Source organism: Lactuca virosa, chromosome 7 (assembly GCF_052849685.1).
Source record: "Lactuca virosa cultivar CGN04683 chromosome 7, Lactuca_virosa_CGN04683_v6, whole genome shotgun sequence".
Lineage (NCBI taxonomy): Eukaryota > Viridiplantae > Streptophyta > Magnoliopsida > Asterales > Asteraceae > Lactuca > Lactuca virosa.
In genome coordinates, this window is record NC_136432.1 from 45342669 (window position 1) to 45358703 (window position 16035).

Sequence of the window (16035 nt, forward strand, 5' to 3'; positions counted from 1 at the left end):
AAGTTCTGGAACACAACATTTAGATGTAAATCAACAATACCTAAACATTAAACTACTTTTCAGTTGGTCCTACAGCAATGACATATTTGATTTAAACTTTGGAACGTTTTCAATTCATTCCGGAGGTAGTCTACGAATTCCGGAATAGTAACAGTAGAAAATTAGGAATCTTAAACAAACAAAGAGAAAATGACGAACGTACCTGTAAAATAACGGGGTCGTAGTGCTCATCTTTCATGTCGAAGATGGGTGTCGATGCGCGTCGGAGATGGGAGTTGCGTTGCGTGTTGGAATCGAGTCGGAACGTCGGAATCGGAATGCGCCTTTCCGGAATAAATCGCCGCTCAAATTATATTCCGGATTTTGAAATTCAAAATCCTGATCCGGAACATATACGGTTGATCCGGAATAGACATTCTGGATCCAATGCAATGGGTCGGGCCACCCGAAAAATAATCTGAAATTCATTCCGGAATGACCTATTCCGGAATATGTGTTTATTTTGCAAAAAAAAATTATATTTAAAAAAAATGGTTAGATTACTCAATTTCCCCAAAAGTAATTGTATGAGTAAAAATGTCACATACCAAAAATCTAATATTGTGTCTTCTGAACGTTTCTTAAGTACATATGCCATAAACAGAATCATTAATCATAAACCTAAAATCAGAAGTCTTAACTAAAACCATCTCCTTAGTTACATCGATTTTTCGAAGTATAGCAAATACTACATCTTAACCATGAATATGAAAAAAAAAATTAAAAAAAAAATAATATAACATATATATGTCCTAGCTAAGGCTAAAGCATGTGGTATAATTTTTGACAATGGTAAAAATGTGTTATATAAGCGCCACCTAAGCTTTTTGCAGTTTTTACATTTTTTATTTGGTGATGTTTTTACTTACCAAATTTTCATTTTTTTTAATTAAGAAATCTAAATAATTGCATAAACATAAAAATAAATACAAATTAAAATAACATAACATTTCATAAATTAAAAAAAAATACATTTGATTTAATAATCATAAAACGAAAATTAAATTAACTAACTTAATAAAATATTTCAGTCCGAATATTCACCGATATCATTGTCAATTGACTCATTTAAATCAAATTCATTAACCCGATATATGTGTTCCGCCAAATTGTTGCAAAGCTCGTGGTGTTTTTGATTGTCACGTATCGCTCTTCTTCTTGCATGTCATGGGATGGAACCAGGTGGTATTGGCGCACTAGAGGATGCACTTGAGGATGCATTGTCATTTGGTTGAAACTGACAAATTATTTTGTGCTCGTCTTCCAAAATCATATTATGTAAAATGATACACGCATACATAATACAAGCGAGCTTTTCCACACTTCGAGGACGAGCTGGATGTTGTGGTATGCGCCAACGCTTCTTGAGGACTCCAAATGCTCGTTCGACATCCTTCCTAGCCTTTTCTTGGTACGTTTTATACTTTATGCGTTTTGGATCACCTGGACATGTTAGCGTTTTTACAAACACAGCAAACTCAGGATATATATCATCCGCAAGATAAAACCTATAATCGTACGACGTTCCATTCACTTGAAATTGACAGTTAGGTGCGGACCCATCACAAAATTCATTGAATATGGGTGACATGTCTAAAACATTAATATCGTTGTTTGAGCCGGGAGCACCAAAAAAAAAGCATGCCAAATCCAAAGATCATGTGACGCAACAGCTTCAAGTATGACTGTTGGGTGACCCTTATCACCCTGTGGAAATTGCCATTGACATGCATTATCACAACTACCCCAAGCCCAATGAAGACGATCCAAACTTCCAAGCATACCAGGAAAGCCAGGACCACTAGCATGATGAGCATATAATGATTGAACGTTAGTAAAAGTGGATTTACACATATACCTTGGACCGTAAATAGTGACAACGCATCTACAAAACTCATCTAAACTGTCCCTAGCTACTCGTTCAGACATTTGAAAATATTCGTCCCAAGCTAACTGACGAACCGCAACTACGCATTTTTGTATTTCTGAAACCCCACCCGCAGCTCTTGCATCTCGACGTTGTCTAATATATTCATAAATGTTAGTAACGTCACCAACTATACGAAGAAATAAACGTTTCACCATTCAGAATCGACGTCAAAACTGGTGTTCCCCATAAACAGAATTTTCATTGAAGTAGTGTGCCATTAGACGGGTGTTTGCATCCTACGTTCTCTGAGAAGCATCTTCAGCGTCTTAGGTTGACTAGATTGGGCTTCCTCTTCTTCTTCTTCTTGCACAGTTTCTATAATCGTTTCCCATGACTTAACAATAGCATGACCAACGGTTAGCAACAACTTACAGTTGTGACATCCCGGAATTTAGGGCTAAAATTATAACCGGCCAATTCACCGCGAATCTCGTGATCATCAGACTTATTGAGTTTTAGTGCAACTAAAGTAAAATAAATAATTTTATTTCAATTATTACATGATGTCAGATGATACCTTACTTCCAAATGTGTAAACCGTCAACCAAATCAAACCGCTTAAAAAAACAACGTAAATTAATGCGTTTGAAAAAGTGAAATTTTGCACTAAAAAGTTTTGAGCAAAACAAACATTAAAATATGATAGTACATGTTCCCCTGTTTCCGAAAATATAAATTACGTCCAAAACGAAGTTCGTATGCAAAAGATACGACAGTTTTAAGAAAACAGACAATAAAACATTATTTTTCTTTAATCACGTAAAACTGAATCGATCCGTTGAGGCACTTATGCTTTGCCGACGGGATTTCCGAGAGCATTTTTGGACTCAGGCTATATTCTATTATTTAATTTCACACTATAAATTTTTTACGAAAATATTTACAAAAGTCGCGAAAACGGACACCGCGGGCCGTTAAGACGTGAAACTTCAAACGCAATTTCCTGGAGATCCGTAACTCCAAAAAATAATCCGTTTGATGTTATGGAATCCTTGAATTAAACTCTATCCAATGGTACTTTCGAAAAAAATTATCGATGCACGGATCCCAACGCACCCGGTTTTGTGTGTTTTGGGCATTTAACAGGGGTATAACCCCATGTGGTGCCCACATATGACCCAAGAGGCAAAAATGACCATATTTTTTTGCCTTGTGCTTCTTCCCCATGTTTTCCTCATCTCTCCATCTCCTTCTTTGTGTACAAGTTTCACCAAAAGTACAATAACATAAGTTGGAGGTATGGCCTCTTTTGGTATGTGAGTGGGTGTTTTAGCTATAAAAAGAGGCATGAGGAGCCTCATAAACTCACTCAAAAACTACCAGCTCCTCTTCTATCCCTCTCTATCCTAATCTCTCTCTCTAGACTCTCTCCAAGATCTCTCCCCGTTTACACCTTTAACCACCCTAACACCACCACCCAAAACACCCCCTTATAACCCTCTTCTGGTCATTTAAACCCATCAGCCCCCTCTCCTTACCGTTAACAGTCCAAAAGGAGGATGAATCGGATGCAAAACGGCCCCCGGAACCACCCCGATCACCCCACTTCCACCACCCGCCACCCACTGCCACCCCCTTATTCCACCTTCAAAACTTCACCACCTTCTGCTGTAATTCAAAGAAGGACTCCTCCATCATCCCCCTGCCTTTGTCTTTGCCGTAAAATCCACGAAAAAACGACAGCAGGAGGCTGCCGACCTCTATCGCCATCAAAAAAATCACCCCACCATTCCCTGTTCTGCCACTGCTGTACTGCTACTCCACCCCGAAACTAAATAAATCTCGACAATTCGTAGTCACGACAATACATCTCGATTTTTCTCAACAACTACTCGATAACCGCTCGTTAAGGTGAGTGTTACGGCTCCACTTTTACATATTTTCAGGCGGAATACATGCACTACTTGTAATATATATTATGTATATTTCCTAAACATTTTGTTTATATAAATAACATTATCATTTTTATGCAATATAAATCATACAAAAGTATTATTTACTACTCTACTACTTATGGTACGGGGAAGCTGGTTTGAAGGGCCGCATAGGGTTGTTGGATTTCAGAACGGCTTAAATGCTAAAATGGTCCTGCCCTCCGGTGTTTCATGTCTGGCCCTCGTCTGTACATAGTAGTACGTGTACTAAGTAATATTTATCATACAAAATACACATGAATTATCATTATTTTGTGAAAACACATTTCTAGCTTGTGAAATAATTGTTTAAATACTTATATGTTATAAGTAAACAAAATCGTTTTAAACATCAATATTTACATATGTTATGTTGTTAAAATAATACAACTAATAAAAATAACATATATGTTCCGTCTACAAATGTGCTATGACTGTATAGACGGTTATCAACTTGGTAGTTTCAATTTGCCTCATACATACACAAAATATATAGATTTATATATTTATATATTTATACAAGTTATAGAACTTGTATCTTAGGCCCATACATGTGCTTGTGTATACTACCCCAAGGATTATCAACTGTTTAAACAAGTATCGTATACTTTACGTTTACGCTTATCAAATATACTTGTCTTCTATCCGTTTATCCTTATCTGCGGTTGCTAAGTACAACATTGGCAGATAACTTTATCCGTATATCCATATGTCTGTTATCCGTACAATTTCATTACTAGACACTTAACAAGATTTCATTATCTAGAAACAATAGTTTAGATTTCTATCTTTATCAAACATTTTTCCAAACACAGTTTTACTTATAATAAAGACAATACTTTTTAGATCATATTAAAAGTATTGTTTTTTTAGAAAACCTGTAACATTCACCAGCCTTTGTGTTGATCCTCAAACTTACATGTATTCTCAGAAGATCATTAGACAAGCGTTCAGACAGAAGATTGGTCATGGATTACAGATGACCTAACTATCTAGTTTTGTTATCTACTTACCTGTTTAAGGCAACTACTGTACAATTATTATTTGTAAGAACCTTTTATTCAAACTTAATGATGGAATACAAATGTTGTTTTGTTTATCGTTGCACTTGTGTTATATATTCTATCTGTGATCTATGAACTGAGTCGCACTCCCAACATGTTCCGCCTTGGCCGGGGGTGTGACAACAGTTTTGTAACGAATTTGCCATTTTTTTAGAGAACTTTTTTAAGAAGATAAGATAAAGATAGGTTTGAGTAAATAGGTTATGATATGGAGTATATGTTTGTATTTATAGTGGTTAGAAAAAAGAAAAAATAATAAAAACTAAATAAATATGGCAACGGTCATTTGCAGCGTTCACAAACCACACCAACATCCAAATTTTCAAACTTTTACCCTCAGTATAATGTCACCGGCGGTAAAAGTAACGTTGTGGCCCGGTGTATACCGGCGGTGAATTTGGCCACGTGGGCTTACCGCCGGTGAGCTCTTCATGATACCGTCTAGCCTAATAGGTTAACTACAATCATGTCCGGCTCTAAAAGAATACTGGATATGCGACCGTACATAGCACGGAAAAAAAAAGTCTGAGTTTTAGTAAAATTATGTTTTTAACAAGACAAACTGCAAAAATGTCTCTATGGTATGTATTTTTCTAGGTTTTAGTCTAAACCTTAATTTTTTCAATTTGTGGTCCTTTTGAACCGGTTTGCTTGTGGGTCTCTCAGAAAACTAAAAAACTAAAATGCCATTTTATTTTTATTTTTATATTTTTTAATACTTATTTTCATATTTTATTAATTAAAAAACAAAAGAACTCTCTCTCTCTCTCTCTCTCTCTCTCTCTCTAAATGCATAGAAAAATGTCCCACCCCAACCCCATCCCTCATCGTCTTCATTCCTCTACTTCTCCATCTTTTTCGGCAACACCACAACCACCACCAAAGTAGAAAATTCTCTATTCCCTACAAAAAATTAGATTAAAACAAACATTAAAATGAGTTTTAGTAGAGAATATGTTGGTGATTTTAGTGTCACCATGTCATTTTAAGTAACCGGAAATAACATGTGAGCTAAGGGGCTTCAAAATTTGTATTCTATTATATGTACGGGGTTGTCTGGAGTGCATGCATGTATAAGATCGAATTAGAAGTCGGTTCGACGACTAGTCGGGGGTCCGGGGGCAGCGCCCCCGAGTCCAAGGTTTCCAAAGGAGCAGCGCAAACCCTAATATCAGTTTGGAAAGTGATATCACGATCCAAGTCGGTATCCAGATCTCCACCACAAACCCTAATATTCCCAACAATCGAACTGATATCTTCTGTTCCTGGAGATGGGTGACTCAATCCGCGAGATGACTACCAAGTTTGCCAAACTGGAGAAGTTCGAAGGTGTCGACTTCAGGCGTTGGAAGAAGAAGATGCACTTCATGCTGACTACTCTGAAAGCAGCATACGTGCTGACTACTCCAAGACCAGCGGAGCCAGAGGAAGGTGCTGTTGAGACTATTGAAGAGATAAGAAGGAGGCAGAAGTGGGACAACGATGACTACATCTGCAAAGGTCACCTTCTGAACGGTATGTCTAATGCTTAATTTGATATCCATAGTGAAGCCTTGTGTGCCAAGGAGTTGTGGGACACCCTTGAGTTGAAGTATATCACCGAGGATGCTTCTAGCAAGAAGTTTCTGGTCAGTGACTTTAACAATTATAAGATGGACGACTCAAGGTCTGTAACTGAACAATTCAATGAACTCCTTGGCATATACGGTCAGTTTAAACTGCACCGTATGAATATGGACGAATCCATTGATGTGTCAACCATCATTGACAAACTCCCCCCATCCTGGAAAGACTTCAAACAAAACTTGAAACATCAAAATGAGGAACTGTCATTGGTTCAACTTGCTAGTCACATTCGTATTGAAGAATCTCTTCATGCGAAGGAAAGTGACAAATCTGAAAAACCCAAAGGAAAAGTTGAACCTGGACAGCCCTCGGTTCATATAGTTGAAAACAAACCAAGGAACCAGAATCACAAAGGACATGGCAAACGTAAGCAGGAACATGTCCCAAGCAACTCCAACAAAAAGAGAAAGGATCTGGTTTGTTGGAGGTGCAATCAAGTTAGGCATTGCAAGCGTGATTGTCGTGTGAATTTGGGCAATAATGGTGCTGGAAACAATGGAGCCAATGGGAAGGTGAACGGGTCTTCGGCCCAAGTTAAAGGAGGTCAGTTTTTTGACTAACTTTGATAATTCTAATCAGAATTATGTTTACTATGTTTCATTTATCCCTGAATTATTCTATGTGCAGGATGATGATATTGCTTGGTGGATCGACTCCGGAGCAACGAACCATGTATGCAAGGACAAAAGGATATTTGAAACATTAACTCCTCTTGAAGATGGGTCGGTGCTGAAGATGGGAGACGATTCTTTTATTCCTATTTGTGGTTTTGGTGTCGTGTGTCTTGAATTTACTTCTGGAAAGACAATTAAGTTATTTGATGTTTTGTTTGTTCCCAAGATTCGCAAGAATCTTGTTAGTTCTAGTTGTTTGAATTTTGCTGGTTATAAACAAGTTATTGAGTCGGATAAGTTTGTTTTGTCTAAGGGTGAAATGTTTATTGGCTTTGGATATTTAAATAATAGAATGTTTCGTTTAAATATTGTTGACAAATTGTTACCTGTTCAAAATTCTGCATTTGTATCTTCTGCTTCTAATGTTGATAAATCTATGGTTTGACATGTAAGATTAGGTCATGTCAACTTTAGAAGGATGCATGAGATGTCAAAAGATGGATTAAGTCCAGCCTTTGATATGACATCTGATAAATGTAAAACATGCATGCTTACAAAAGTGACAAAACAGCCCTTTCCTAGTGTCACTAGAAATTCAGATGTTTTGGAACTTGTACACAGTGACCTTTGTGATTTCCACTCCACTCCTTCTTTGGGAAATAAAAAGTATGTGGTCACTTTTATTGATGACTGCACTCGGTTTTGCTATGTGTATTTGTTGCATTCTAAGGATGAAGCCTTAGATAAATTCAAAATATACAAAACCGAGGTGGAATTGCAATTGGGCATTCCGGTTAAATGTCTCAGGATTGATAGGGGAGGTGAATATATGGATCCCATATACTTCCAATCAGTGGGTATCATTCATGAGACCATGGCACCTTACACGCCCCAACAGAATGGTATTGTTGAACGCAAAAATCGAGCTTTAAAGGAAATGGTAAACTCGATGTTGTCATACTCGGGATTGAGTGAAGGATTCTGGGGAGAGGCCATGTTAACGGCCTGCTATTTATTAAATAGGGTTCCAAATAAAAGGAACAAAACAGTCCCATATGAACTTTGGTTCAAAAAAAAGCCGAATTTGAGTTATTTTCGGGTTTGGGGATGTCGGGCAGTTGTAAAACTCACCGAGCCCAAAAAGAGAAATTTGGGAGAACGTGGAATTGATTGTATATTCATTGGATATGCTGAACATTCCAAGGCATATAGGTTTTATGTAATAGAACCTAATGATTCGGTTTCGGTTAACACTGTTATCGAATCACGAGATGCAATTTTTGATGAGATGCGGTTTTCATCGATTCAAAGGCCTAAGGATCTGACTTTTGATGCTAATAAGGAGCAAAATTCAGAAATTCAAGATGGTGGTAATGTGCAAGAACCACAAGAGATTTGTAGAAGCAAAAGAGGCCAAATTGCGAAAAATTTCGGATCCGACTTCCAACTGTATTTGGTGGAAGGTTCAAGGGATGAAATTAATCTTGAATATACTTATTGCTATAGTATTGAAGATGATCCTAAGACTTATCAAGAGGCCATGGAGTCTCGTGATAGTGCCTTTTGGAAGGAAGCAATTGATGATGAAATGTCTTCAATTCTTGAGAAGAACACATGGGTGTTGTCTGATTTGCATCCAGGTTCTAAACCACTTGATTGCAGACGGATTTTCAAAAAGAAAATGAATGTTAATGGGACTATTGATAAGTTCAAAGCCCGGTTGGTCATTCAAGGTTTTAGACAAAAACCTGGTATTGACTATTTTGATACATATGCTCCAGTTGCACGTATTGCTACTATTAGATTGTTGATTGCCTTGGCAAGTATTCACAATCTGGTTATTCAGCAAATGGATGTGAAAACAGCCTTTTTAAATGGTGATCTTGACGAGGAAGTTTACATGAAACAACCTGAAGGTTTTATTATGCCCGGTAAAGAGCATATGGTTTGTAAACTTGTCAAATCTTTGTATGGGCTGAAACAAGCGCCTAAACAATGGCATCAAAAATTTGATGAAGTTATTTTGTCTTCTGGTTTCAAAACAAACCAATGTGACAAATGTGTTTATAGTAGATTTGATGATGCTACTAAAGCTGGTGTGATCATTTGCTTATATGTAGATGACATGTTGATTTTTGGTACCGACCAAAATCAAGTAGATGAAACAAAGAAATTGTTATCATCTATGTTTTCAATGAAAGATTTAGGAGAGGCTGATGTAATTCTTGGAATAAGAATTAAAAGGATGAACAAAGGTCTGGTAATGACTCAAAGTCATTATATTGAGAAAATTCTCAAGCGGTTTAATTTTACCGATTGTTCTCCTGTGAGTACTCCTATGGATCCAAGTGTGAAATTAATGCCAAATAATGGTGTTCCCATTTCACAATTGGAATACGCTAAGGCTATTGGTAGCTTGATGTATGTCATGACAAGTACCAGACCTGATATTGTTTTTGTTGTGGGTAAGTTGAGCAGGTATACTAGTAATCCTAGTGCTCAACATTGGCAAGCAGTGAATAGAGTTTTTAAGTATCTCAAGGGAACTATGAATTATGGTTTGAGTTACTTGGGGAGTCCTTCGGTTTTAGAAGGTCATTCGGATGCAAGTTGGATAACCAACATGGAGGACCATTCCTCAACTTCTGGTTGGGTATTCTTGCTTGGGGGAGGTGCCATTTCTTGGGCTTCCAAGAAGCAATCTTGCATTACAAACTCGACAATGGAATATGAGTTTGTTGCGTTAGCAGCTGTTGGTAAAGAAGCAGAGTGGCTAAGGAATTTAGTCTATGAGATTCCTTTGTGGTCTAAACCGATAACACCTATTTCTATCCTTTGTGATAGTGCAGCCGCTTTGGCTAAGGCATATAGCCAGGTTTATAATGGCAAGTCTAGACACTTAGGTGTTAGACATAGTATGATTAGAGAACTAATCATGAATGGTGTGATTTCGGTTGAGTTTGTGAAATCGCAACAAAATTTGGCAGATCACTTGACTAAAGGTCTGACAAGAGACTTAGTGCACAAGTCTGTAATCGGGATGGGATTAAAGTCCATTTAATTCTATAATGAGGAGACACCCAATTCCCTTCTAATATAATGTTAGGAGTTGAATTCAATGTGGAAAGCTCATACTAACAGATTGGAACACATGAAATATTCATCCCAGGTATGTGTTCGGTTCTGCATGTTAGCCAGGTTGAAGTTTAACTTCTTAATAATTCCTTTGATAAATGTATTTGCAGATACATGGAAAGGAGTTACCTACGTGATTGTGAAGTGTAACCGCATTTCAAGAGGTTGTGGACTTGACCTTGATACGATCATGAGAGGATTGGGACACACGACTTTATAATAGTGTCAAGTTGTAATTTGCTAGAAATTCAATAAACTACTATGTATTTTACTTTCTGGTATTCAAATGGGTTGATGGGTTCAATTCTTAGAACACCCTGATTTACGAGTATTTGCAAATGTATGATACTAAGTGGAAATTCAATCATTTCGATATTTTCATTATGTACTAGTTTGGTTTGTTTGATAAAGGTTATGTTTGTTCAAGGGTTACACTAAAATGGAGGAGGATTGTTGGTGATTTTAGTGTCACCATGTCATTTTAAGTAACTAGAACTAACATGTGAGCTAAGGGTCTTCAAAATTTGTATTCTATTATATGTATGGGGTTGTGCGGAGTGCACACATGTATAAGATCGAATTAGAAGCCGGTTCGACGACTAGTCGGGGGTCCGGGGTTTCCAAAGGGGCAGCGCCCCTTTGGCGGGGTCTAGGGGCAGCACCCCTAGCGGGGTCCAAGGGGCAGAGCCCCTGGCTGGGGTCCCACTAGTGGAAAATTCTAAATCCAATTTCTTGAGGGTGATTCAATTTCTTGGCTGGGGTCCAAGGGGCAGCGCCCCAAAACCTCGCCGAATTTTACATATGGGAACATAGTGGAAAATTCAATTTCTTGAGGGTGTTTATGGTAAAACTAACGGAACTCGTTAGTTTTGGTAACCCTAAATCCTCGTTAAATCTGGATTAATATTACTTGCTTCCAAAGCAACTAATGACGGCCCAACCTGATAAAACCCTAATATCGTTTATTACATAAACGGCTCTTCTTTTCAGAAGAGATATACGATCTTAAGCTCTCGTTTTTCATCATACCTTCACAGAATCATCTAGCATTTTGGCTTACGGTTTCTGTACCTAGAATCTTAAGTGTCCACTTGGATTATCATAGGCTGAATTTCTTGTAACCCAGGCATAGGGTAGAAATATCAGTTCGGAAAGTGATATCACGATCCAAGTCGGTATCCAGATCTCCACCACAAACCCTAATATTCCCAACAGAATAGATGTAAAATCAAAGCATAAAAGGCTTGTTCGAAAAGTCACATGACAACCATGTTTTCAAATGAGCTTAAGATTGTTCTCTTTAGTCAAAAAAACACATGACAAACATGTTTCAACTGAGCAAAAGAATGACATAAAAAAGAAACATTCTTTGATGCATTTTAACAAACACGTAGAACGCATTCATTAAAATGGTAAAAAGCAAACATTACCAACTACAAATCACATGGCAACCCAGTTCTAGTATTTCCTAATGAAACTAACATAGATTCATCTTCCTCTGATAGCTTTCTTGCATTAGTATTCATAATTACGAGAACACCACTTTAGTAAACATAAACTTATAACATTGGCAAATCAGCATATCCAACAATCTTGCAAAGTGAAACTATAATGAAGGAGATATAAAGACTATCTGAGATAGTATAACCACCTGTTGTATCCCCTTCAAGCTCTCAACTTTCTCTAGATAGAAAAACTTCCTGAAAAAATCGATGTTTAGAGAGAGAAACTAGAGAGAGACTCTATAGATTATCTCCTGTGATCATGGATGGTGGTGATGACCATTTCTATCACCGACCCATCTCTACCGGTATTATCCCGACGAACTTAACTTCACTCAATATCTCAATCCGGGTTCCAGCATGTCGGTTCCTTCACAACTTTGATCCACTTATTTTAATCTAAATTTCTCTATCCCACTATGTAATCAAATTCATGAGTTATTTATTTGGTACAAACTTTTTATGAAGAAGAAGTTGTTCAGAGGTGAAGTGTTCTTCGGTAAAAAGAAATTGGGTAAAAAGAGAGAGAGGTGGGTCGTCTTTTGTTTTTTAATAAATAAAATATAAAAATAAGTATTAAAAGAATCAAAAAATAAAAAATAAAATGACATTTTAGTCTTTTTAATTTTCCGAGGGACCAAAACCACAAGCAAACCAGTTCAAAATGATCACCAATCCAAAAAAATTGGGGCTTTGACTAAAACGCAGAAAAAATGCATACCACATGGACCATTTTTGTAGTTTCAATCCAAAAAAGTTGGAGCTTTGACTAAAACCCAGAAAAAATACATACTACAAGGACCATTTTTGTAGTTTTGTCTTTTAACTAGGGAAGAATCCCCGTTTTGCGGGTTGAATACGCCAAAGAAACGGACAAAACGAGAAGATTTTATTGAGTTATATTGAACTGGTTACGTTAAACTTGTTTTCTAGTCCGAGATTGAGCATAAAGGTGGAAAGAAGTGTTATGTTTGATATAGAGATAGAAAAGGGGACATAATGGTAAAAATATCAATTAGTAAGCTTGATTTAAAATTGTTCTGTGTTACATTTCCAATATGCCATGTTTCAGACCTTATAGAGGTTCACATCCGAAGTGGTGTTGATACGTTATACATTTTACATATAGTTTTAAAGATTGAACCCAATGTAGAGAAAATAATTTTAGATAATCTTTATTTTGAAATCGATACAGGTTCAAACATTTAGAATAAAGAAACACAACCTGATTCAGGCCAACATGAATGGGTCTTCATTCATATGCTTACTTTGTTGCTTGATGCTAGTACTCCCGCTTTCTTATAAATCCGAATAAAGTTAAAATGTGGATCCTCATTAAAATATAATTCTAAATAAAATAAAGAACAAATAATTTAATTTAAATCGTTGTACATGGAGAACGAAGTTGTTATGTGGCTTATGCCTCTTGAAATCCAACTTTATAAAGATGGGAAATTTAATTTACATTAAAAGGAAAACAAAAATAAATAGAACCTTACCCAATACAATAGATCCATCCAATCCACTTTTAGATGCACAATAAGGAAAAAAGTGAGTTTATCATATAGAATCCCGGTCCAAGTACAGAAGAATGAAAGGAAGAAGCTTGTAACTAGGGTTGTCAAATCGGTCAGTCGTGTCGTGTTTTTGTTTGACACGACACGACACAACAATGTTTTGTATAACACGAACACGACATGATGTCGTGTTTTTTTTCATTAACACGAAAACGAACCAATAAAAACACGACACGACACGACAAAGATAATATTACATAACTATTAGTTTATTTCATTCATACTTAAAGATATATAACACGACAAACACATGCTTAATCGTGTCAATTTCGTGTCGATTTATGAACACGACTCGACACGACATCGTGTTTTTTAATCTTGACACGAACACGAATTTGAATTTTGATTTCGTCCCGATTTCATTTCGTTTCGTGTATTTTTGTCATGTTGTGTCATAAATTGACACCCCTACTTGTAAGTCTTGGCATGGGACTTTATGTAATTAACATCTTCCCTCGTCACCCAAGCTTTAGATAACGCCCTCTCGATGGTCAAAATAACACCACCACGTAATAAAACATACAAAAATATTTTAAAAAGTAATCAATTATCTTCGGTTGGGAGCAGCCTAAAAAGTGATGAAAATATGAAAATGCCACTTCTTCATGAGGCGGAACAATGGAAATTATGTTTCCATAATCTAATTTTCTGACACTTTTGCCCCTGCTATACCATCTATGATATCATTTTCATAAATTACCCATCTCTTTAAACTTTGAGAGAGAACTATATGGCATACCGAAATATGTACATATAATATTAGAACTCTAAAAATGAAAGAAAATCTTATAAATTTCACAAATATTAGCATGTAATTCATATTGAATCGACCAAAAAGCTTTACCACCCTACATGGCTACATAAAGATTCAGGATATAAAAATTGAATAATTTAGGTATGTTAGCATGTTTTCGTGATTCATAGTTGAAGAAATACCCAACACGAATTCAAAACTATGGATGCGTAAGCTTAAAATCACACAAATATATAAAATGAATGATGACATAAAAAAATGTCAACTTGATAATGGGCAATTGACCATCAAACATCAAAACAACACCCTTTTGGAGAGAGAATCGAAACATACCATGAATGTATTTTTGCATTAAACCGCTTGAAACTCTTGGGACAATCACCACTTTGTAAAAGAAACGTATTTCCCCAAAGCATCCTTGCTTCAATCCCTGCAAGATATGAAAATTGATAGGAGCTAGTAATAAATTACAAACCCACTTTTAATTTAAAATTAAAGATCTAGGGAATCTAGCACCAGCAACACATTTAAAAGTACGTTGAGTGGATAATGAAAATACGAAGGACAAAATCAACAAAATATGTACCACCTCATGAAGAATATGATTTGAAACCGAATCATTAAGAGACTATTCAATCAAAATTATCGAATAAAAATAAAAAACAGCAATAAGATGTAACTCGCGTCGACATTATATCGAGCACCTGGTAGACCAGAATTGGTAGCGAGTTTTATCAGTCTTCAATCTTTGTGTAGTGATGGTGTAGACAAGCATATATGATACCCAGATAAGTTCATAGGATGTGGTGGTAGTTGGAGCGAACAGAGTGGAAATCACCAGAAGACTTTGCACTTCATCATCTCCGACGACATGTACATCACAAAAACGAAAAAAAAAAATTAAGCCTAGCAACGAAAAACATGAATGCGAGAGTTGAAGAAAAGGCGTAGAGCCCTACTCGAATACAGAAACAGATGGGAACAAAGATGACGTAAAATTGAGAATTTGTTCATCATGTGAAGTTTTTTAGGAGTGAAAGCAAGAAGGAGACGCAATCGGGGGGACGAAATTCCAAATAAGAGTAAGAAGAGTTATACCTGTATATCGAATCAGCTATAAAAGTGGTAGCTCACCGGAGGAGGAGCTTCGATGGAGAAAAAGGTATCGGAGAGGACACTGTACATTCTAGAAAAGAAGATGAGAGATAGATGAAGCAACCGATGAGAGATAAATGAAGCAGAGTCGGTGGTAGGTGGTGATGCATATGAGAGAAGACGAAGAGTGAAGGTGAAATATGGGAAGGTGCGAAGCGAGAGATTTGAGGCGGTGGATGGTTACGTGGAAGGACTAAGGTTGTCCGGAGTGGTAGTGGTAGGGAGGAGACACGTGGGAGGATGACGCGTGGTAAGAGGGAGGAGACGCATGGGAGGCTGACTATGGATGGTTACGTGGAAGGACTAAGGTCAACCCCAAGACGTGTGAACACCACCCCATCTCCAGTGGGTAGTGGGTTGACTGTGGCGTCCTCACGGAGACGGGCTGAGACACAGGATTTGATTGGTTATTCCTTTTTTGACCGTTTCATGTGAGCGTTTGATACATTACAAAAAAATTAATTAATTATTTAATTACTACAATTTTTCTCTATATATCACACTCTTTATGTCATTTCAAACACACACATTTTTTCAACATAAACACACATATTCACCAAAAAAACATTCCTTCCTCATATATTTTTATGGATCCAAACCAAAATACTTCACCCACCCCGAACACCTCAAACATTCCAAATGATCTGTTAGCAAATCTTAGCTACATGCAACTGATATCATCTCTAATTCAACAACAACCTCTATTCACCAATCTTCCATACCACT

At 36.9% G+C, this 16035-nt stretch overlaps 1 long non-coding RNA gene across 1 annotated transcript; it reads right to left on the minus strand.

Moving 5' to 3' along the window:
• Positions 1-5775: 5775 nt before the first annotated feature.
• On the minus strand, positions 5776-15613 carry LOC145125708 (uncharacterized). The gene is made up of 3 exons (XR_013716130.1): positions 14859-15613; positions 14488-14584; positions 5776-5849 (listed from the first exon to the last, which is right to left on the minus strand). It is a non-coding gene; the product is annotated as an uncharacterized LOC145125708 (long non-coding RNA).
• Positions 15614-16035: the final 422 nt, after the last annotated feature.